Source organism: Cnephaeus nilssonii (genome assembly GCF_951640355.1).
Source record: "Cnephaeus nilssonii genome assembly, chromosome: 9".
Lineage (NCBI taxonomy): Eukaryota > Metazoa > Chordata > Mammalia > Chiroptera > Vespertilionidae > Cnephaeus > Cnephaeus nilssonii.
In genome coordinates, this window is record NC_137080.1 from 74,147,710 (window position 1) to 74,170,072 (window position 22,363).

General features: G+C 40.2%; 1 pseudogene across 1 annotated transcript; it reads right to left on the reverse strand.

Annotated features, from left to right (window-relative positions):
- Positions 1-21,042: 21,042 nt before the first annotated feature.
- On the reverse strand, positions 21,043-21,990 carry LOC307105721 (nucleophosmin-like; annotated as a pseudogene). The gene is made up of 3 exons: positions 21,858-21,990; positions 21,244-21,650; positions 21,043-21,159 (listed from the first exon to the last, which is right to left on the reverse strand). The product of its transcript is annotated as a nucleophosmin-like (transcript).
- Between the last annotated feature and the right edge of the window lie 373 nt (positions 21,991-22,363).

The window sequence follows — 22,363 nt, forward strand, 5'->3', positions numbered from 1 at the left end:
ATAGAAAAAAATACAACTTGCTAATTTGAAAAGCAAGAGTAGTGACATTGTTAACTTATATTTGTTGATTCCTGTCACAGTTGAAGAACTGCCTCCAGTATTTTTTCTTTTGTAATTTTACACTCATAGGTTTTATAATTTATTATTTAATTTGTTCATTTCTTGTAGAATTTAGGGGTCTTCATGTATTTAAATTAATAAACTTGATTTCTCATTACAATTGCATTTAAATTACATATGACCACATACATAATATTGAGAACCTAAGTTTGTGCAAGCCTTCATAATGTAGTAACTATTTTCATATACTTATCTTAAACTGCCTATCTCCCCCAACAGCTACTTTAAACCATCACAGCTCTACTCAAATCAGACTGTACCATGTCCTCTACTCACACTCAGAAGATAATCTGACTACTTACTTCATAGATTGAAACTGTTTCATATTCCTTCCTATCTCCTCCACTTTTCCCATTCACAGTCTGAAGGACATTTATCTGCATCTACATATACCCTTTTCTCCATTGAATCATCCCTACAGTGGAAAGAATTGTCCTTCCTCTTGGATCCTGGATTCCATTCTCTGTCACCTCCTTGGTAATCTTTAGTGCATCAGTAATTCTCATATTCTTCTCTCTGTTGCTTCATATTTCTCTGTATATAAGCAAGGTAAATTTCCATCTGCCTAAAATAAAAACAAAACAAATAAACCCCCAATGAAAAGCCCAAACCTTTCCTTGAGCTTTTCTTAGCATAGTGACCGCAAGGATCTATGATCATATTGAGCTCTAAGCATTTACTGAACCCTCAAAAAGAGTCTGGAACTATAATAGTCTCTACAGCTACATAGATGAATAAGTCACATACCTTTGAGGAGCTTACTATTGGCCTTTATGTATTTAGAACTCTGGATGTGATTGACACAATTGTCTAATTAATTAAGTAAAGATCCCAGGTCCTCTTTCAACATTCAGAAAAGAACAATGGATGTCAGTTAGATAGGAGATGCCATTCTTTCTCTTTCCTTCACTATCAAGATTCTGGAAAGAATAGTGTGTAATTGTCACATCTACCGTGATCAGGCTTCTACTCTGTTTCCTGAACTAAAATGACAACAGGCAATTTTTTGTAGTCTTCTCTTTCTTGACTTATCTGAGACATTTGATGCTTGACCACCTCTTTCCTTCCTGATACCCTTTTCCTCCCCCACTTCAGAGTTGCTTCCCCCATCTCTCCAGCTACTTTTCCCAGAGATCATTTATAGACTACTTTTCCTTTGTTTATCCTCTACTCTGTTCTCTCTTCATTCTTTCCCTGGCCTATTTTGTCTTCATCTACAACTTTTACTCCCACATATATTTCAAGAGTATTGAAAAAAAAGATGGATTAAATGTTAATTTAAGAGTATTGAAAAAAAAGATGGATTAAATGTTAATTTAATCCACAAACAAATCTTAAGAAAATTGAGAAAAAGAGAACTGAAGTGTCTGTTCTAAGTCCTCTTGCTCAATAAGAACTAGAAAGATGCGGAATTCACCTGGGTTTCCTAACTCCAAATCCCATGTATGTGTTCCTGTGCAATCCTTTTGAAAATAGTTTTGGAACCATTCTACCCTACTATGTCCTAGGACATCAAGAATATTTAGTGGGTACTTTCATCTTCCTCTAATAGCTCTCTCTATTTTTTAAATGTGAGGTTTATTATCACTGGTAGGAATAAAATTCACCCCTGGATGTTATATTGACCTAAGGATAACATTATTATTTATTATTATTATTATTTTTAGAATAGTTTACTAATTTTTTTTTTAGAGAGAGAAGAGTGGGGAGGGAAAGAGAAACATCAGTGTCATAACACATCAATCGGCTGCCTCCTGCATATCCCACACCAGGGGTGGAGCCTGCAACCCAGAAATGTGCCCTTAACCAGGAATTGAACCAGCAACCTCCTGGTGCATGGGACGATGTCCAACAAACTGAGCTATGCTGTCCAGGGTGAAAATAAAATTATTAAGACAAGCAAGAATTAGGGCACAAAACAAGTCAATAAATGTAAAAGGATTGAAATCATATTAAGCATCTTTTCCAACCACAATGGTATAAAATTAGAAATTAATTACATGAAGGAAACTAAAAAAAATTCACATATGTGATGATTAAACAACGTGCTACTGAACAACCACTGGGTCAAAGAAGGAATCGAAATAATGTATATTGAGACACTCAAAAATGTAAAGATAATATACCAACATTTGTGGGATGTAACAAAAGTAATTCTAAGAGAAAATTTCATGATGACAAATTCCTATCTCAAGAAACAAGAAAAGTCTCAAATAATATAACTTTATACACCTAGGAGCTAGAAAAAGAATAAACAAAGCCCAGGGTTAGTAGACAGAAGGAAATAATAAAGATTAGAGCAGAAACAAATGAAATAGAGGCCAAAAAGCAATAGTGAAGATCAATAAAACTGAGAGTTGATTCTTTTGAAAAGATAAACAAAACTTATAAGCCCTTAGGTAGACTCACCAAGAACAAGAGGGAGAGAGAGAGAGGACTCAAATAAAATCAGAAATGAAAGCAAAAATGTTACATCTGATACTGCAGAAATACAAAGGATCATAATAGACTACTATGAACAATTATGCACCAACAAATTGGACAACCTAGAAGAAATGGATAAATTCTTGGAAACACACAGCCTACCAAAACTGAGTCATGATGAATTAAAAAAATCTGAACAGACTAATTACTAGTAAGGAGATTAAATCAATAATCAAAACCCTCCCAACAAACAAGAATCTGGGACCAGATGGCTTCATTGGTGAATTCTACAAAAATTCAAAGAAGAATTAATGCCAATCATTGTCAAACTCTTCCAAAAAATAGAAGAGGAGGAACTCTTCCAAACTCATTATATGAAGCCAACATTATCATCATACCAAGACCAGACAAGGGTGCCTCAAGAAAAGAAAATTACAGGCCAATATCCCTGATGAACCTAGATGCAATAATTATCAACAAAATGCAATGATACATTAAAAGGATTATACACCATGATCAAGTGAGATTCACTCCAGAAATGCAAATTAGTCAACATCTGGAAATCAGTCAATGTGATACACCACATTAACAAAATGAAGGATAAAAATTATATGGTAATTTCAATAGATGCAGAAAAAATCATTTGACAAGACCCAAAATTCTTTCATGATAAAAACTCTCACAAAAGTGGAATAGAGGGAAAGTACCTCAACATAATAAAGGTCCTATATGACAAGTCCACAGCTAACATCATACTCAATGGTGAAAACTGAAAGCCTTTGTTTCTAAGATCAGGAATAGGACAAGGATGCCTATTCTCACCATTTATATTCAACATAGAATTGGAAGTACCATTCAGAATAATTAGGCAAAATAAAGAAATAAAAGGCATCTAAATTGGAAAAAAATAAGTAAAACTGTCACTGTTTCCAAATGACACAATGTTACATATAGAAAACTCTAAAGACTCCATTAAGTATTAGTTAAAACTAATACATTTAGTAAGTTGTAGAATACAAAATCAATCACAAAAATCTGTGTATTTCTATACACCAATAATGAAGTATCAGAAAGAGAAATAAAAAGTCCATTTAAACTACATCAAAGAGAATAAAATATTAGAAATACATTTAAGGATGTTGAAAACATGTATATTGAAAACTCCAAGGCATTAATGAAAGAAATTGAGGAAGGTACAAATAAATGAAAAGATATTCCATGCTCATGGATTAAGAGAATTAATATTGTTAATATGTCCATATTACCCAAAGCAATCAACAGATTCAATTCAATCCCTATCTGAATACAGATGTGAATGTATAAAATCTTTATATCAATACTAGAGGCCTGGTGCACGAAATTTGTGCACGGGTAGGGTCCGTAGGCCTGGCCGGTGATCAGGGCCGATTGGGGCCTTCCAGTTGCCGGCCAGGGCCTTCCTTCCCTAGCTGCCAGCTGCCGGCCGGGGCCTTCCTTCATTCCGTGCTGCCCCCTGGTGGTCATCACATGCTATAGCGAGCAATCAAACTCCCGGTCTCCTGGTTGAACTCCCGAGGGGACATTTTGCATATTAGCCTTTTATATATATAGATTAAAACCTATTATATGACATTTCTGCAACTTGTACATTTATATGGTTAATTTACATGTATAGTTTTATATGAGTTGATCTTTTACAGCATGGTTTTGAGGCCTTAAATGGTAGGGTAGACTGCCACAGCCTTGACTGTATTTCAGTCAGTCTGTGGTACTGCTGGTGCCATGTCACACACACAAAAAAACCCCTTTATCTGGTCTGACAGCCTGCTCTGTTCTTCTGATGCTCATATTAGTTTTTCTGAGGGATCTCCATGAAGCCCATGACTATTAGGCCCCATAACCATCTGAATGGGTGATTCAAGCTTTGCTTCTAGTGGATTTCCTGCATGGTGCATACAGGGTGGCCCATGTTGGGGTGAGGAGGGGGACTACAGTGAGTGTTAGGTGGCATTGGATTTTTTGTGTACAGGCAGGCAAGTTGGGACCATCAGGTTGGTGATTACAGTACACAGGGATGACTAAGACCCATTAGGTTGGAGTGTGTGCACGGGAAGAATAGCCCTCCCTCCCCACTCCCATCCAAGGCACCCAGCTTATTCAGGCTAGAGGGGCTGAGGGGCGTCTGCTTGTGCCCCCTGTAGAAGGGTTGAGGGAGGGAGGAGGCCTGTTCTGGTCAGAGCGGGTGGCCAGTAGGGTCCCAGAAGGGTCTTCTTATCGGCAGTGTCTGTGTGTCTGGAGATTCTCATCTGCCAGGCAGATAAGCCTGGGCCCATTTGAACTCCAGTAAATATGCTTTGTAATATGTGTGTGGTGTGCACGTGGACACGTATAAAATTAATTCTTTGGGCATATAACCTGATCTATTTATATGTAATATGTAAGAAATTGATTATTTTTGACTCTGACTTTGCAATACATTTCCAGGAAATCAAACATATGTAAATAGAGGACTTCCTGGACAGGCATAGAAAAAAAAGATGCCTGAAAGGATATACAGTAAAAATGCAATAGTTTGTTTCTGAGCATGATGTGTGCCTTTTTGCTTGCTTGTTTTACTCTTTCTGGTTTTCCAAATAGAAAACAAGTATTCTTTAAGTGTTCTTTTTATAGTAAGGAAACATTTCATGAATATGAAATTTCAGTCTATTTGTGCTAGGATCTGTGGCCTCAGTCTGCAATACCTATTAATTAATTGATTTTGTAGTAGTGATCATAATTACTTAGGAAAATTAGATCTTTAACCATTACTAAGATTTTGTTTTTGCTGATCTTTAACTAGTCACTTGCTGAATTTTTGTAGGATTTGTTTTTAAAATAAAAATTTTATAGGCAAATACTTTGAGTGTTGCTCAGTAAGAACACTTTACTCTATCAAACACTCAAGCTGTTAACCAGAGAATGAAATCATGATGAGATCATTAATAAAGGCAATTTGGCGCTTTATAAACCATTCCACACACTATTTAAAAAAGACTCTTATCGATGCCAGTGGGATAACAATGACTAATCGTTTTAACATTGATATTATTATGATGCATCAAAGTCCCTATCTAATTATATCAACATTTGAGCATGATTTACAAATTCTATCTTGTCAGATAATTTATTGTCTTCATTTACTAGAATAAGAAAAATAAAGTTGAATGATTTACCCAAAGACCACATAATCATTTTAAACATCTGCAAATGGAACTTTGTTCCCTGATATCAAATGAAGTGTTCTATTTATTAGAGAGTATTTCCCATCAACTATGCCATTTTCAGTAAATAATCCTTATAGAATCAATTTATTTAAAAATATGCTTTGTGGTTAGTAACTGTAATTTGGCTTTATATGTACACTTCAGTTTGAATTTTGAAAAGTACCAAATATTGTTCTGGAGGGGTCAGAGAAGAAAGTCAGGGTGCAGTCACATATCATATGACACTGAGAAATAAATTTAAAACTGTTTAGAATAAAATTTCATTATAAGATACTTTTTCTCAGATTTCAATTCCACCTAAATCTGATTTCTCAAATTTTGTAGCAAGTGAGGCAGATACAGAGGAACTTCCTCCTAGGCCTTTAACATTTGCTTCTGATTTGAGCTGTCAGTTTTGCAAACTTTCTTCTTTACAATATTTTTGTTTCTTTTGTTTTAGTCCTCTTGAAATCACGAGGGAAGTAAAACAGTGGAATATTTTAATATTTTAAAATTTGGGCGTAAAGTTTGGGATACATGGAGGTCTCATTTTATTTTTGGTTTGAGTTACTTTGTTTCCTTTTAGTTTTAATAAAATGTGAATCAAGACAAAACTCTCTAGTGTATAAGCTTGTTTATTTTATTGTGCTCTGTTTAGTTATTCAAGAAAAAAAGTTACAAAAGTGTAATCGTTGCCATCTGTTGTATTTGAAGTAGAATCTAGCCCAAAAGTCAAAAAAGTCATAGCAACAACTTATAAAAACAACTGCAATAATATCAACTCACTATGGTTACTGGTGAAACTTTATATTTCTCCCAAATGAAGTAAGTTTCCTTAGAGGATTATTTTAACATTTGATTTATATCATTATTAAATTTGCCTCCAAAATCATCAAAGTCTCTAATAACACTGTTATTTAACTCTCTGCCTGATAGGAGATTAACAGATTTTTTTTTTTTTTTTTTTTTTTGTCACTCTGGTTCAAGCCTCATCAGAATTCCCTCTTTGGAGGCTATTATTTTTAAGAACTTATTAGGATATGATTTAAAGAAAAAAATCTGTATATATACATACATTTTCCATAGTATTAAATAGTTACTAGCAAATATAAAAAGCATGCAAATTTGGTCAAGTGTAGGATTTTCGTGGCTGAAGATATTTATTCATATTATAGTACTGCCCAAGGCCATGTTTTTGTCTTTTTTTTTTTTAAAGAAATTGTAGTTGTAAAACATGATGTGGTCTTTAAAGTAAACATGTCTTATACATACAAGATTTCTATCTCTTGAGAGAATAAAGGCATAATATGGCATCAATTGACTTCTTTTGAAGTCAGCAGAGCTAATATATAAAGATATTCATTGGACTTGCCAATGTACTTACTTGCTAATTTATTTTTTCAAAAGGGAACTCTGATTATTCTACCAAAGGAAAAAAGGACCTTCTGCTACATGTGTACACATACCTCTTGAGATCATAGATTTAACACCTCTAAATATTTTTCAAAGGAAACATTATCAAAATTATTGTGGACATTCAAGAACATAGCATATTTTACAGAAATTAGCATAAAACAGTGTCAAGTTATTTAACTTTTTTCTCTACCTCTATTTCAGGGGTGAAATAACCATTACATAAATTGAAAAAATAATTGCAGTTATCGATACTAAATTTTCATTTGTAACATAAAATTTACAATCACTATACTATACTTTTACTCCCTAAGAAATGTTATAATGACTTATACATATGAAAATAAATTTAAAAGTCCTTTGAGTTTTCTTAAGATAAAATTTCATAAAACCCTATTGTTACAATTTCTACAAAAGTAAAATTTAAATTAATGTGATTTATGGTGTTGGCAGTGTTTATGTATGATGTGTGTGAGTTTTTGGTGGAGAAGAAAATGTATAAAAGAAAATGGTACCCATTTATTTAATATGTACCTTGCTTACCTATTATGTAGTAGGTATTGTGTGGGCTTTATAACTGAGCTTTGAGTTTATAGGCTTGATTAAGTGGGAAAAATCACATGCATTCATATCACTGCCTGCCACCCATTACTTGTATAATCTTGATGCCAGGCCACATGAGCCTGGAAATAAATGTAGATCATATTTTTCATAACAAACATTATTCCTTTGGCTGTATTCCCCATCACTAAAACTATTTTCCCTAGCTATTTCTGGGATTCCCTAGATGGTACGCATATGTGTTTAGAGCACAGTGTTTTGGCTACAGTAACCACATGCCATTTTTTCTCTTTTCTTCTGAATAGATTTGGCTACACATGCTCAAAAATGTTGGTAGGCGACTTACATGAGATACTGCATGCCATTCAAAGCTTTATGCTGTTTGCGTGTATGTGCGCACACTGTTGCCCCTTTTCATTTTTGAAGGCACCAGTCTCAATTCTGACCCCTACACAGTGTTTTCCTGAGTCTGCCAAACTTGCTGTTTAACCACCCACTGAAAATTTAGTGTCAAAGAGATGTCACAGCTGAGCTGCTCTCTAAGCTGTGTGAATGCCCCTCACTGCTGGGAGAGTTGATGGTCCTCAGGCTCTGTGGCTGTGGTATACAAACAAAATAGGGGAAATGCTTTCTCTGTACCTTTATGGTGTGTACACCAATGACATTCAGAATTTTAGTGAAGCAATGATTTATTTTTGCTTGCTGATAGCTCCTTCTCTCCCTGGGGTTCAGAAAAATTTGTAGGTTTAGGGAAGGAAGGCAGTACCCCAAACCCTCAATCCTCTGACAAAGAGGGGAATGTTATTGGACCCATCTTGTGTGCCTATGCTTGTTTCTCTTAAAGATTTCCCCACAGTTTATTGCTTCTATGCAAATATATGACTTGGGTCTACCTCACCTGTCCTGAACTTGTATACATCCTGAAATGAGAACAATTTATATTCATAGCCTGGATTCCTGTAACTTGAGAATGAACAAACAAGGGGTTATAGGACTTCTGAGAAGGAAAAGGAAATCTTTGTCTAAGAAGATTTCATAAATTAATATTTGAGTCGATATTCTCACAGTTGAGGAGAGGAAATGGCCAGGTATGCAGAGTTAAGAAATTTCAAATGTACATGGGAACCAACAAAACATCCAGTCGTGTGGCAAACTTTAAGCATGAAGGATTTAACATAGCGGAAGTAAAGGCTTCTGAGTGTGCATGGAAGGAGGGGAGGACTAAGATAGTCCTCCAGGAAAGTCTCTCGGGGCTTTGCAGAACTGACTCACCAGAATCTCCGCATGCTTCACGTGGACTGCTATGGGCTCTGTCAAGTTTAAGAATGCCCCAGTGGTGCTGCTGTTCTGCAGCTGCCACAGTGGATGCTGGGTACCCAGCCATCTGGGGAGGGAACAGTGAAATGATTTGCAGGAACATCTCACATTCTTACAACTTTGCTTTCCATCAGAGAAAATTAGCCTCTGATTCAGTTTTTCCATTCTAAATATTGTGCAAGTACATCTCATCAGTGGCATCAAAGTTGTTTCCAGAACTCTAGCTGAAAGACAGATGAAAAAATTTGCACCATAGAATTTGGGCAAACAATACACACCAGGGCTCTCCCCTCCCCTCCCCTGCCCCAGAGCACATCGCTGGCACGTTGACTCAATCCACAGTCTCTTCCATGTGTTATTCAACATAGGTAATCCTATATGATAAAGAGGTAATATGCAAACTGACCATCACTCCAACACACAATATGGCCGCCCCCATGTGGTCAAAAATGGCTGCCCCCATGTGGACACAAGATGGCCACCACAAGATGGACAGCAGGGGAGGGCAGTTGTGGGCCATCAGGTGAGCAGGGGAGTGGAGTTGGGAGGGACCAGGCCTGCAAGGGAGGGCAGTTGGGGGGATCAGGCCTTAAGGGGAGGGCAGTTGGGGGTGACTGGGCCGTCAGAGGAGGCCAGTTGGGGGGGGGCAGGCCTGAAGGGGAGGACAGTTGGGGAGGACCGGGCCTGCAGGGGAGGACAGTTGTGGGGGACCAGGCCTACAGGGGAGGGCAGTTGGGAGGGGACCAGGCCTGCAGGGGAGGGCAGTTGCGGGGGATCAGGCCTGCAGGGGAAGGCAGTTGGGGGTGACTGGGCTGGCAGAGGAGGGTAGTTAGGGGTAATCGGGCCAGCAGGGGAGCAGTTAGGCGTTGATCAGGCTGGCAGAGGAGTGGTTAGGGGGTGATCAGGCTGGCAGGCAGAAGCAGTTAGGGGAAATCAGGCAGTTAGGCAGGGGAGGGGTTGGGAGCCAGCAGTCCTGGATTGTGAGAGGGATATCCGACTGCCTGTTTAGGCCCAATCTGGTGGGCAGTCGAAATCCCTCGAGGGGTCCCAGATTGGAGAGGGTGCAGGCTGAGCTGAGGGACGCCCCCCCATGCACGAGTTTTGTGTACTGGGCCTCTAGTATATAAATAAAAATGTAAAATAAGATTAGACTTCAATAAGATAAGATTAGAATTTTCTTATTTTTTGGTAAAGATTCTCACAAATGAAAGGACAAGACTTTATAATACTACTCTGACATCGTATATTAAGGAAATAGAGAGGAAAAGTAAAGTAATAGCCAGTACTGTGAGCCTACCACATTTATTAAAACATTATTTCTCTTGTCTCGACCCAATTTTACAGTTTGAAGCTATCTAGATATGAAGATACCTTGTAGGTATAATAGGTTTCAATGACTCATTTTTTTCTACCATCCAAACATCGTAGATATTATCATGTCCAGTTGAAATTAAAACTATCACTAACGTATGGACTTGGAGAATATTATGCTAAATGAAATAAACCAAACTGAGAAAAACAAATATGACATGATCTCACTTATTTGTGGAATTTAATGAACAAAATGAATTGCCCAACAAAATAAGACCCGAAGCACGGAGGCATGGAACAGACTGACATACCTCAATGTGGAGTTGGGGGAAGGGGGGAGAAGAGATAAACCAAAGAACTTATATACTTATATGCATAGCCCATGGACACAGATAATAGGGTAGTGAAGACCTAGTGGGGTGGATAGGGGCTTGGAGGGGAGGAGGGGGTGAAAATGAGAGATATCTGTAATACTATCAACAATAAAAATATATTAAAAATATCACTAACATCTGAGACAGTTCATTTGCATCAGGGTAAATATTTTCAGGTTATATCACAATGAGAATTAATATTAGTCTTTTTAAAAAGTTGTGTGTAGGTTGGGAGAAAAGATTTCAATAAGACCTTGACTTTTTCTTTATAATTAGTCAATAGTAATCACATTCATTTTGATTCAAGCCAAAGTAATCCTTTTTTATTTAAAATTTCTAAATTTCTAAGTGCCATATGGGTATAAACTGAAAAAAACTAAATTCTTAGCTGTCGTACAATCAAGGTTAGACCTTATATAGGAAGACATTCTACCCTCTCTTGAACTGCATGTAAAGACACTAAGGAGAGAGAACTTTTAAGAAGAATGTAATTAACAATATCATGAGTAATTGTGATTATGTGGGATCTCTATATTTACTGAGCACTGTAAGGAGTCTGACATTATACTAGATTCTGCAGCTACACAGATGGAAAAATCACACAATTTGGAGGTGGTTCCAGTTGTCCTGTATTCTTTGGGTCTGAAGGTGACTGATGCAACTGCTGAAAATTGAGCTTCCCTCAGGTCAGGGGAGCTTTTATGGGTTATGTTGAGAAATCTATAATAATAAAAGAGTAATATGCTAATTAGACCGGATGTCTTCCGGACATAATTCCGGACATCCTTTCTGATGAAGCCAGGGCCAGAGGAAAGCCAGCAGGTCCCAGCTGCCTATGGGTGGCCCCAGGGAGGCCAGCCCAGGTCCCCGGTACCTGTGGGTGGCCAGAAGGAAGCAGCCCATATCCCGAGTGCTTGCTGGCAGCCAGAGGAGGGAAGCAGCCCGGGTCCCGGGTGCTGGAGGGAAGCCAGTGCTGGTAGCCAGGGGAAGGAAGGTCTACTCTTGCACGAATTTTCATGCATCGGGCCTCTAGTGTTTGAATAAAAGGGAAAATGGCTAATTTGTTAAGTAAAGATCAGAGATTATTTTAAGTCTACAGGAGAGAACTCCAACATCAGTTGCAGAATGAGCCTAAATGACGGGAGTGTAAGCAGCTTGTGGATAGAGTCCTCCTGCTGGGCACAGTGGTGAGCAGACCTTTGTGAGAAGGGAATTTCCACAGAAAAGCTGTATGACCGGAGATAAAGTGAGCCCTACAGGGGAAGATTCTGTAGCCAAAGACTGGGGACGGGGGGGGGGGGGGGGGGGGGGAGGGGGGGGGGACTTACTTCCCTTTTCAGCAGTTGAAGCAGGGAGGCTTGCCTGACAACTGTTAATATTTATTTGTTTGGCTCACTCTTGTCACCAACATGCCAAATGGGAGAGATGGAGCTTGTTTAGGTGGGCTGATTTCCCACGTTTTCCAAGTGAGAACTTTAGCCAAGAGAGGACTGATACCCCTAAAATTAACATTGGCCTTTTTTGATGCTAGTGTTACAAGTATAAGTAGAACAGACCCATTGTCAGTGACATGAACCCCTTATAAAGATGATTTTACTTTTCCCTGCTTTGGAAACATTTCATTAAAAATCTATTTGAGGAACTTTCAGATAAAATGATTACCTGAACACTAACTTTTAGCTTCCCCTCTTACCTTCTCATTGTAATGACAAAATAACTAATGTCATATTTTACAGTGATTTTTTCCTAGTTGCCAGCATTAATCCTGGGTTCCTCCATTATTTTGTCCATATTACCACTGCAGGTAGTTGATTACATAAAGTCTCTGCTTTAAAAATAATCTTCACTCCTCACTCCTGACAGATTAAACATTCTTCCATGGAGCTGAAGATGTCTGCATTTTGGCCCCATCCTATACTCCTGCTTTCCTTTTCTTCTACACTTCAAAACAGGCCCATCTGTTTAGCTAATCAAAGTTTCTGGGGGCACAAAGTGAATTCTCTCGTCTTCTTCTTTTGTGTAAGTGCTAGGGACTCCTTTCCATACCTGCTTTCCCTTTGTGAACTCTCACTGAGTATATTTGATAGTCAGGAAAACTAGTCTGCAAAACCTCTTGTGGCAACTCCTTTATCTCAGCGATTTTCAACTGCTGTGCCGCAAGATTTTTTAAAACATGCAATACCTGACTATGTAGTCAGGGAACTGATCTTTTCCCCCTTAGGTTGTCAAATAAAAAAATGACAATAACTGTTCGGTGTGAATGAATCAAAATTATACCTATTTTTCTAAGATCTGCAACAAAATCTATATTTTGGTGTACCACAGAATTTTAGTAATTAGTTTATGTGTGCCATGAGATGAAAAAGGTTGGAAATTGCTGCTTTATCTAATGGCTAAGATGATTTCTTGGTTCTTCCTGTTCTAATTCTAGCTGAAGCGCAAGGTTGAAATGAGTGACCTTTTCAGATAAAGGAAGACCATCTATACTAATAAAAGGGTGATAGGCTAATTAGACTGGACATCTTCTGGATGTCCTCCTGGTGGCAGGGGCCAAGGCAGGGGTAGTTAGGGGCGATCAGGCCGGCAGGGGAGGGCAGTTAGGGGCATCAGACCAGCAGGCAGAGGTGATTAGGGGCAATCAGGCAGGCAGGCAGGTGAGCAGTTAGGAGCCAGCGGACCTGGATTGCAAGAGGGATGTTCGACTGCTGGTTTAGGCCCAATCCTGTGATCGGGCCTAAGCCAGCAGTTGGATATCCCCCAAGGGGTCCTGGATTGGAGAGGGTGCAGGCCCAGCTGAGGGACCCCTTCCCCCCCGTGCACAAATTTCATGCACCGGGCCTCTAGTCTTACATAATAAAAAGGTAATATTTAAATTACCATCACTCCGCTACGCCCATGATTGGGCCAGCGGGTGACACAGGGGGCAGGACTTGGGGTGGCTGGGGTGGTGATTGGGCCGGCAGGACGCTGAGCTCGCGTTGCCAGTGGCGACGCGAGCTCAGCGTCTGCGCCATGGCTGTGCTGCGGCACAGACAGGCCTCTGGGGCAGCGAGCCGAGCCAGCATTTTGGAGGTTTGGAGGCGGCGGGCGGTCGGTGGGCGGTGGGTGGGCGGTGTGCGGGCGGCGCGGCTCCCCGGTGAGGAGTCTGGCGGCAGTTGGGCCGCAGGAGCACGTGGCGGTGGCCTCAGCCTTCCTGGGCGGGAGGCGAAGGCAAGACCCTGGCCTGGGCTCCGGCCGCAGGAGGACCACGCCCCCGCCCCGCCTCGCCCTAGCGGCCCAGGGACTTCAGAGCTGCCAACCAGCGGACAGACAGCCTACACGTGCATGATTAAATCATGCACTGGGCTTCTAGTTCTGTAATAAAGAAGAAGGTTTTCTTTGAGGATTCAGATAAAATATCACCATGTCTGAAATCATCACAAGTTCACCCTTCCATCCCTTGACCCCATGCACCCTCTGTCCTTACCTGTGTATTTTCCTCCCACTCATGTCAATGCCAAGGATGATTAGGTGACATAATCTGATTGTACCGCTCACAAATTCCATCCCTACCCTTTGGTCTGATGAGGATTCCTTCTGTGCATTTTAGTGACGATTAAAATGAGGGAAATAATTTCTAAAGTGTAATTAATGAGGAAAAAATATAGACTTGAGTTCCTGAAAGATGCAGAGACAAAGATTTTTAAGTGAGGAAACATAAGTAGCATCATTCCCTTCTTTTTACCCTTCATATAACCAGACACAAGGAAAAATTGTTAATGATATACTTGAGTTCCAACAATTATTGGTGTGGTATTGGCCTCTTTTTCAACACATGAACACACTACCACTAAGAAAGTGTTCTCTTCCAAATTTCACCCCCCTCCAAAAAAATTACAGTACAGAAAAAAAAAGTCTTGAGAATAGTTTAAAAGTACCTACTTTCTCATATGAGTCATGACTTTATAGGCCTGGGTTGCACCCAGGGTCATTGACCTTCATTAGTTCATAGAGATTAATTGAGCCCAGGACTGGGAGTTTTCTAAGTGAGAAAAAAAAAATGAATAGGTGTTTTGAATTTATAAGATGCTTAAATTTTTATTTATTTTTTACTTTTTTGTTGTTAATCTTCAATGGATAATATTTTTTTCCATTGATTTTTAGAGATAGTGGAAGGGAGGAGGAAGGAGGGAGTGAGAAACATCAATGTGAAAGAGACATATAGATTGGTTGCCTCCTGCACATGCCCCACGGGGCCAGGGATGGAACCTGAAATCTTTCTGTGCAAGGGTTGGCACTCTAACCACTGAACAACACTGTTTAAATTTTTTGAAATAAATTCTAAGATATAGGAAATTATTTATTTCAAATTTCTGTTGATACATGACTAGCTAAATAAGAAATCATCTTCCTTAGATTTCTTAATAAATTGCTTTAAAAATTAACACTCTGAGTAAAATACTTTAATTTTATTTATCCCTCTTCCTTTTGAATTAGACATTAAAGTAACTTTTCCTAATATCAGAGGTGTTGGAATCATCCCTTCATTAATTATATTTATTTTCTGCTTCTCATTTGCTTGCTCTTCTGCTGACACATTTTTTTTTTAAACTTTTATTATTGACTATTACAGACGCTCCCATTTTTCCTTCCTTCACTGAGCCCTGACCCCAGCACCCTTCCCTCTGGCCATCACCACACTGGAATCTATGTCTATTGGTTATGCATATATGTTCTTTGGCTAATCCCTTCACCTTTTTTCATCCAGTCTCCCCTCACTCCTCCCCTCTGACAGCTGTCAGTATGTAGTGTAGAGATACAGCTTTGCTTTTGTCCTTTGGTTTCCCTTTTTATTTTTTAACATCACCTAATAAGACCACAGATATTTTATCTTAAATACTGTTTATTTTGATTTGTGTACTTTTAAAACCTTAATCTTAATATATTTTTACAGAAAGTTGAATGCTCAAGTTTGGCTTCTATCTAGTTGGGAAATAAGACTGTGTCATTCTCTGCTATCATAGGCTTTTTGAATTACTACTGACTTATTAGTAATAATTCTGAATTATTACTTGGCTTATAAGTTCTCTCTGCCATCAAAATCTCTGCTTGGCTTTTCTGATCTAATAGACACTTGCTTCCATGTCTCTTCAAAATCCTGACCCAGCCTGGGCCCCTGCTTCTCTGGCCTCTCCTCAAGGGTCCTCCTTTCCCATTATCTCTTTGGAACTGGACCTCTTTCTCTGAACAAATGAGTCACATTTATCTAAACCTTTCTCTCTCTCTCTCTCTCTCTCTCTCTCTCTCTCTCTCTCTCTCTCTCATTCTTATGTTTGGGGCCTTTGCAAATCTGAGCCTGGGGAAAAGATAAACAAATACTCTCAACTTTTCCTTCCTCAGAATGCCTTGGCTCTACCCTTCCTGTGTCTCTGTAGCAGACACAAAGCCTCCATATCCATTTCACATGGATCCTTCTCCCTAGAGCTCTTTTATTCCCAAATCCAGGGAAGAATTTATAGTCATCTGGTGAATTCCAACACAGTAATTCAATTTTTCAAATAGGAATTATTTTACTGCTTGATATTTTGGTAAGGCTTATCTTGTTAATCAATAACCCTATATAATAAAGAGGTAATATGCAAATTGACCCTCACGTTGTAACGCCATCACAAGATGGCTGCCCTGCCAAGCCCCTCCCCTGGCCCCACCCCTGATCAGCCTCTCCCACCCCAATTGAGGGTGGGGCAGCTAGCCAACCCTCCCACCCCCCCACAGCCCCTCACCCAGGCTGGCCACGCCCCCACGCTTTCCTGGGGCTGGGGGTACCCCAGGCAGGCTGCAGGCACGGCATCGGTCAGAGGCAAAGGTCCTGGCTGTCCCTGGCCTAGAGAGTCCAGAAAACCTCAGCAGTGACCAAAGACCAAGACCGAGTGGAAAGGTCCCTGCTGGTGCTTATGGCTCAAAGTGCCAGGAGGAGGTGGAGCGTCTTGAACCTGCAACCCCAGCATCTGCACACCAAGCCTTGGGGCACACCACACTGGTGGTGCCTGTGGGTGAAAGGGGGAGAGCAGAGAGCTGGGGTGCGGAGCTGGGAGGGGCCTAGAGTCTTTGGAAGCAGCCCACCTGCCGAGGTTGCTGTGACCTGCGTGACTGGGCTTGGTCAAAGCCCCTGGTCAGCTTTGCCACTTGCCTTCCAGGTGCGGCTAGCCCTGAGCCGGCTGGCATTGTGCTCAGAGAAGCAGCTGTCACTGGGCTCAGTTAAATAAGAGAAATCAAAGACCTGAGTGTAAATATCCTCCCAGCCCCTTCCTACACCCCGGGCGAGGAGGGTTGGGGATGGGGGTAATGGAAAATGGCTGCTGCTTTGCATTTTATAATGAAACTAGAGGCTTGGTACATGAAAATTCATGCACTGGACGGGGGGTCCCTCAGCCCAGCCTGCCCCCTCTCACAGTCTGGGAGTCTCAGGGGTGGGAGGCGACCTGGTGATCAGGGGAAGGCAATGCCCCATCACACCTCTGCTGCTGCCACTGCCACTGCCAGCAGCGCAAGCCTCGGCTGGCCCTGGTTACCTGAGCCTCAGGCGGCCCTGGGCAGCTGGGCAGCCACCATCCGAGGCTTGCCTGCGCCTCGGGCCAGCCCTGGGTGGCTGGGGGGCTGAGGGGACTGGGGGACTCCAGAGGCAGGTGCATGGAGCGGACGGGCCCACCTCAGGACGGGCCCAACCTTGCTGTGCCTACTGCCCTGGCGGGGATGAGGAGACTGGGTGCTGCCATCTCTGAGGGTGTGGCAATCAATTAGCATATTCCCTCCTTATTGGCTGTGGGCACCGCCATCTTTGAGGGCGGACAGTCAATTAGCATATTCCCTCCTTATTGGCTGTGGGCGCCGCCATCTTTACCATGGTGTGAGGGTCAATTAGCATATTCATTCTTTATTAGATAGGAAGATTCCTGCTATGTAGAGAGGAGAGCTGATTCGTTTCCAGCAACACCTGGCGTGTTCCCCGCCCCAGCCCTGAGGCCTGACAGCACCTAGCAAAGGTGTGTCCACACAGCCATGTTGGCCTGGCTCCTGGAATGTTGGGAGCAAGTTTGAGCTGCATTGATTAAAAAAAAAAGGTAAAGATTGAAAAACAACTCTTTGTACTCAAGTGGCACTATAAAATGCAGATTACAGCATCTGATTTTGTCTTCTGTGTTGATTTTGAGGCAGAGCACAAATAGGTTCATGGGAAAAGCAGAAAAAAACAAAGGGAAAGGGAGAGGATTTTGCTGTCCACAACACTGAACGTTGTGTTGTTTTTTTTGTTTTTGTTTTTTTTTCCTTCTGTTCTTCAAGTCAGTATATGCCATTTAAACCACTTTATGGCGTTAGGTAATGAGCTAATGCTTCCTCTATTACGAGGAAGCAGCAGTGCCTTTCATATGAGTCACATACATTTAATCCATTCAAATGGAGCATACTGAGTGGAGAGAATGGTATGTGTCATTATATAAAGAACTTGGCATTATGATGCTCTCTGGCTGAAGATCTTATTTATTTTGCAATTTAGAGAACGTAGACAAATCAGGCATTGAAAATGAATGTGCATGCTTAAATGCATGATTTTATTTTCATCCTTAACGACCAAACGACTGGTCACCAGGAGGTGCATTTAATGGGTCCCGCGGTGAGGCAGGTCTGGGGTCTCATGGCGTGGTGGGTCTGGGTGAGGCTGCGTGGCACAGGCCAGGGCCGGGGGACCTGAGGCCATGCCCCCCACCTCAGCGCCAGGATGTGAGGCTGCATCCCCTGCCTGGCGTGGCTTGACAGGGGTGGTGCTGGCTGGGTCTTGGTGTCGCCCAATGGGGGTGGGGCCAGCCAGACACTTCTATTATAGAGGTAGGGCAAATAGCAATATTAAAATATTTCCTCTAATTAATTCCCTTTTAATGTGCACGAATTTCATGCACTGGGCCACTAGTTAGATGATAAGATTCTTGAGAAGGTCCTGTACCTTACCATCTTCTCTTTCACACTATATTAACCCATAGTGTTTAGTACATAAAAGATACTTCAAACTATTTGCTGGACCAAATTAGAATTCTTAGTTCAAAACTTTTCATGGGACTATATCCGTAGTGTTCTTTACTCACTGCTACACTTTGCAGGATAATAAGCAAGCAGGACCCTTTCTTTAGCTCCCCAGCATTTCCCAAAAGGCCTAGAATCCTATCACAATGCACAGTTCCATGGTGTGTTTAACCCTTTGCACTCGCTTGCTTTTTTCTGGATTCCTTTATTCTACTCGGGATTTAATTTTTTAAATACCCCAGATTTTACAAAGCGTGGCAGTAGAATAAAAAACTGGAGTTTCTTTTCATACAAACTTATTTATTTGGATTTTTTTATATTTCAAATTATTGATACATTCAATACAATTCGACATACGAACTGCTACCGATGCTAACCGTGTCGAGTCACACTCGACATCCAAGTGCAAAAGGTTAATGTATGCTGGTGACTCTACTATTGGTATCATTATTTGTGTGTACTGAATTCATTTTTAAACTGATTTTTCACAACCCTTATTAAGAAGCCTTTGTGCATGTTATGATTGACAATAATAGTAACAGAGGTATTTGAATGTCTTAGTTACTGAACAGTAAATCATTTTGTCTCAGTCTTTTGTGCCTGTTCTTTTTCTGGACTCTTCTTGCACTAACATTGCTGCATTCACAAATTTACTCGTGTTGCTGAACATCTACTATATAAGGCTCTGTGAGAGCTAAGAGATACACAAAATATATTCTCCATCTTCAAGCTGTTTGCCATCTCATAGGGGAGTTAAACACATAACTTTAGTTCACAGTGTGTAAAAAGGATGGTAGAAGCTGTCAAAATTGACTGTCAGATTGCCCAGGAAAGAGTGATCTCCTCTACTAGAGATCAAAGCAAATAGCATTGTTGAAATGACATCTGAACTGAGTCTGAGATGGTAAGTGGAATTTGGATAAGTGGAGAAAGTGAAGAGGATATCTGTTGGCAGACACAAGGACATGAAAATGGTATACTTTTAGGAAAATGGAGTTGATTTGATCTGAGCAACAATTTTGAGGGTTTTGTTTCTCTTTGTAAAACTAGTATTTGCTTTATTTGTTAGGAAGTAGAAAAAGTGTTGTGAAGGCATGTGATATAATCAACGCAATGTTTCAATAGGATAATGTAAAATTGTTGTGGGTGACTTAAGGGAGTTTAAGTTTATTTCAGAGAAATGGTGATAGGAGAATGAAATAAACAATTGGGGCAAACATGAAAAATGCTACTGAGAAAGAATTCAAATAATTTACAAAATGATTTTGATACTGGTGAGGTAGAGAATCAAGAGAAGGTTATAACCAGAGATCTGAGATTAATAAACTAACCAATGAAAAAATTATTTTTCAATTCTAAATGCAACCAACTTCCCAAACCTTTTTTTTTTAACATTAATTTTACTTTTAGTAGTAAACCTCTCTCTCCTTTTCCTTTTCCTGTTCAGACTTTTTTGTAAAATAGTTGTCTTCATTTATTATTTCCACTAGAGGCCCGGTGCACAAAATTTGTGCATGGGTAGGGTCCCTAGGCTTGGCAGGTGATCAGGGCCAATCAGGTTCCCTGCCTCCCAGCCTCCCACCTCCTCCTTCCCTCACTCCCTCAGTGCCCTGCCACCGCCGCTAGTTGCCCACCATGTTCCGCACTGCCTCCTGGTGGTCAGTACACGTCATAGCGAGCGATGGAAGTCCCGGTCTCCTGGTCAAACTCCCAATGGGACAATTTGCATATTAGCCTTTTATTATATAGGTTTATTTCACTTTCTATAAACTTCAAAAACTGGTTTCCATCAAGACTACACCACCAAAATTTTTTAGGTAAAAGTCTTTGATGATCTCTCTGTGGCTTAATATTGAAGACAATTCCTATTTCTTATCTTCCTTGACCTCACTGAACTATTTGAGAATGATAATTAGTCCACCTTTTTTGATTCATTCAAATATATATTGAACAGCTAGGGAGATAACATAGGTGTTTAAAACATGGTCAAAGAGGTGAGATAAATGAACAAGTAGAAATAAATGTTCACTGAATCAGCAGTCACATGAAAGTGCTTTAGGAAATTGAGAGTGATTTAGCTTCCAGCCTAGAATGGGGCATGGATTGGTGGTTAATCCGGAAAGGGGACTGAGATTGAAATAGAAGACTTCAGTCTGGATTGTTGATGATACTCAGTAGGGATTATATCCGTCTCTCATTTTCCTCTTTCCCCATTTTTGGGGCTTAATTTACCAGTAGTGCCTTTTCTATATAATACTTGCTTGCATTTTTGCTTTAATGTTTTCTAAAAAACTAGGTCTTTTTGGTGTTTTAGGCGCTTTTTCCTGTCTTTTTTTTTTTAAGGATTCTTTACCTTTTGATCTTGATGTTGATGGTTTCAAGTCTTTTCCATTCTAGTTTGATTTTTGTGCATTTTCGTCTGGAGTATGTCATATAGATTTCTTTACTGGAGCTTTTTCTTCAGCTTCCTCATTCTCAAAATCATCATCATCATCATCATCATCTTCATTAACAGCAAGTTTTACTTTTTTCTATGGAATTTGCTACCACTTGCAGGGGCAGAATGCTTTCCAGACATACTTATGATTTTTACACCCACCTCCTCTTCATCTACTGACTCTGTCTCTTCTGCCACAACTACTAAGTGCTGTCCACTCATATGCACAGGTTCTGAACCATATTTTAACCTTAAGACCACAGGTGGTGTTATTTCAAAGCCACAAAGGGAAATCATTGGCTGTACAGACATTTTCAAAGTTGCCAGCATTACTTTAATTGGACTGCCTTCATAATTCATTGCCTCTACTTCAACAATGTGTAGTGCATCCTTTGCACCAGTCCCTAAACTGATCATCTGTAAAGATAATTGGTGCTGCCTGGCCTGTGTTGCTCAGTGGTTGAGCTTTGACCTATTAACCAGGAAGTCATAGTTGGATTCCTGTTGCAGGCTCGATCTCCAGTGTAGGGTGTGCAGGAAGCAGCTGAACAATGATTCTATGTCATCATTGATGTTTCTATCTTTCTCTCCCTCTCTCTTCCTCTCTGAAATAATAATAATAATAATAAAAGATAATTGGTGCTCATTTTCATCATTATCCACTTTAAAGTGATAATGTGTCAGCCTTTAGTTCACAACCAAAAAGATAGTTCTGAGGCCTCAGAGGGCTCATGTCCATGTCTATAAAAGATTCCATGGGGTGGAGCACACACTTAGGTGAGAGAGAAGGTGGGCAGAGATAAATAACTTCTGTTTGGCAAAACAGACGCCTAAGATGGAATTGCACTAGGGTTAATCCACCCTTTTGAACTCTCTGCTATCTTGGTTTCTGTGACATTACTATCTCTTTGGTGTTTCTGTGCGTGTGTGTGTGTGTGTGTGTGTGTGTGTGTGTGTGTGTGTGTTTTCCTACACTGTCTCTTTAAAGAACAAAGGTCTCTTAACTTGTTTCATACATATTCATGTTTCCTAACCTTGTGTTTTCAGCCATTATATATTATTATTCTATACTTGCATTCCCATAGCTTCAACCATAATTTCTAATGGTGTGCGGTGGTTGTTTATTTGAC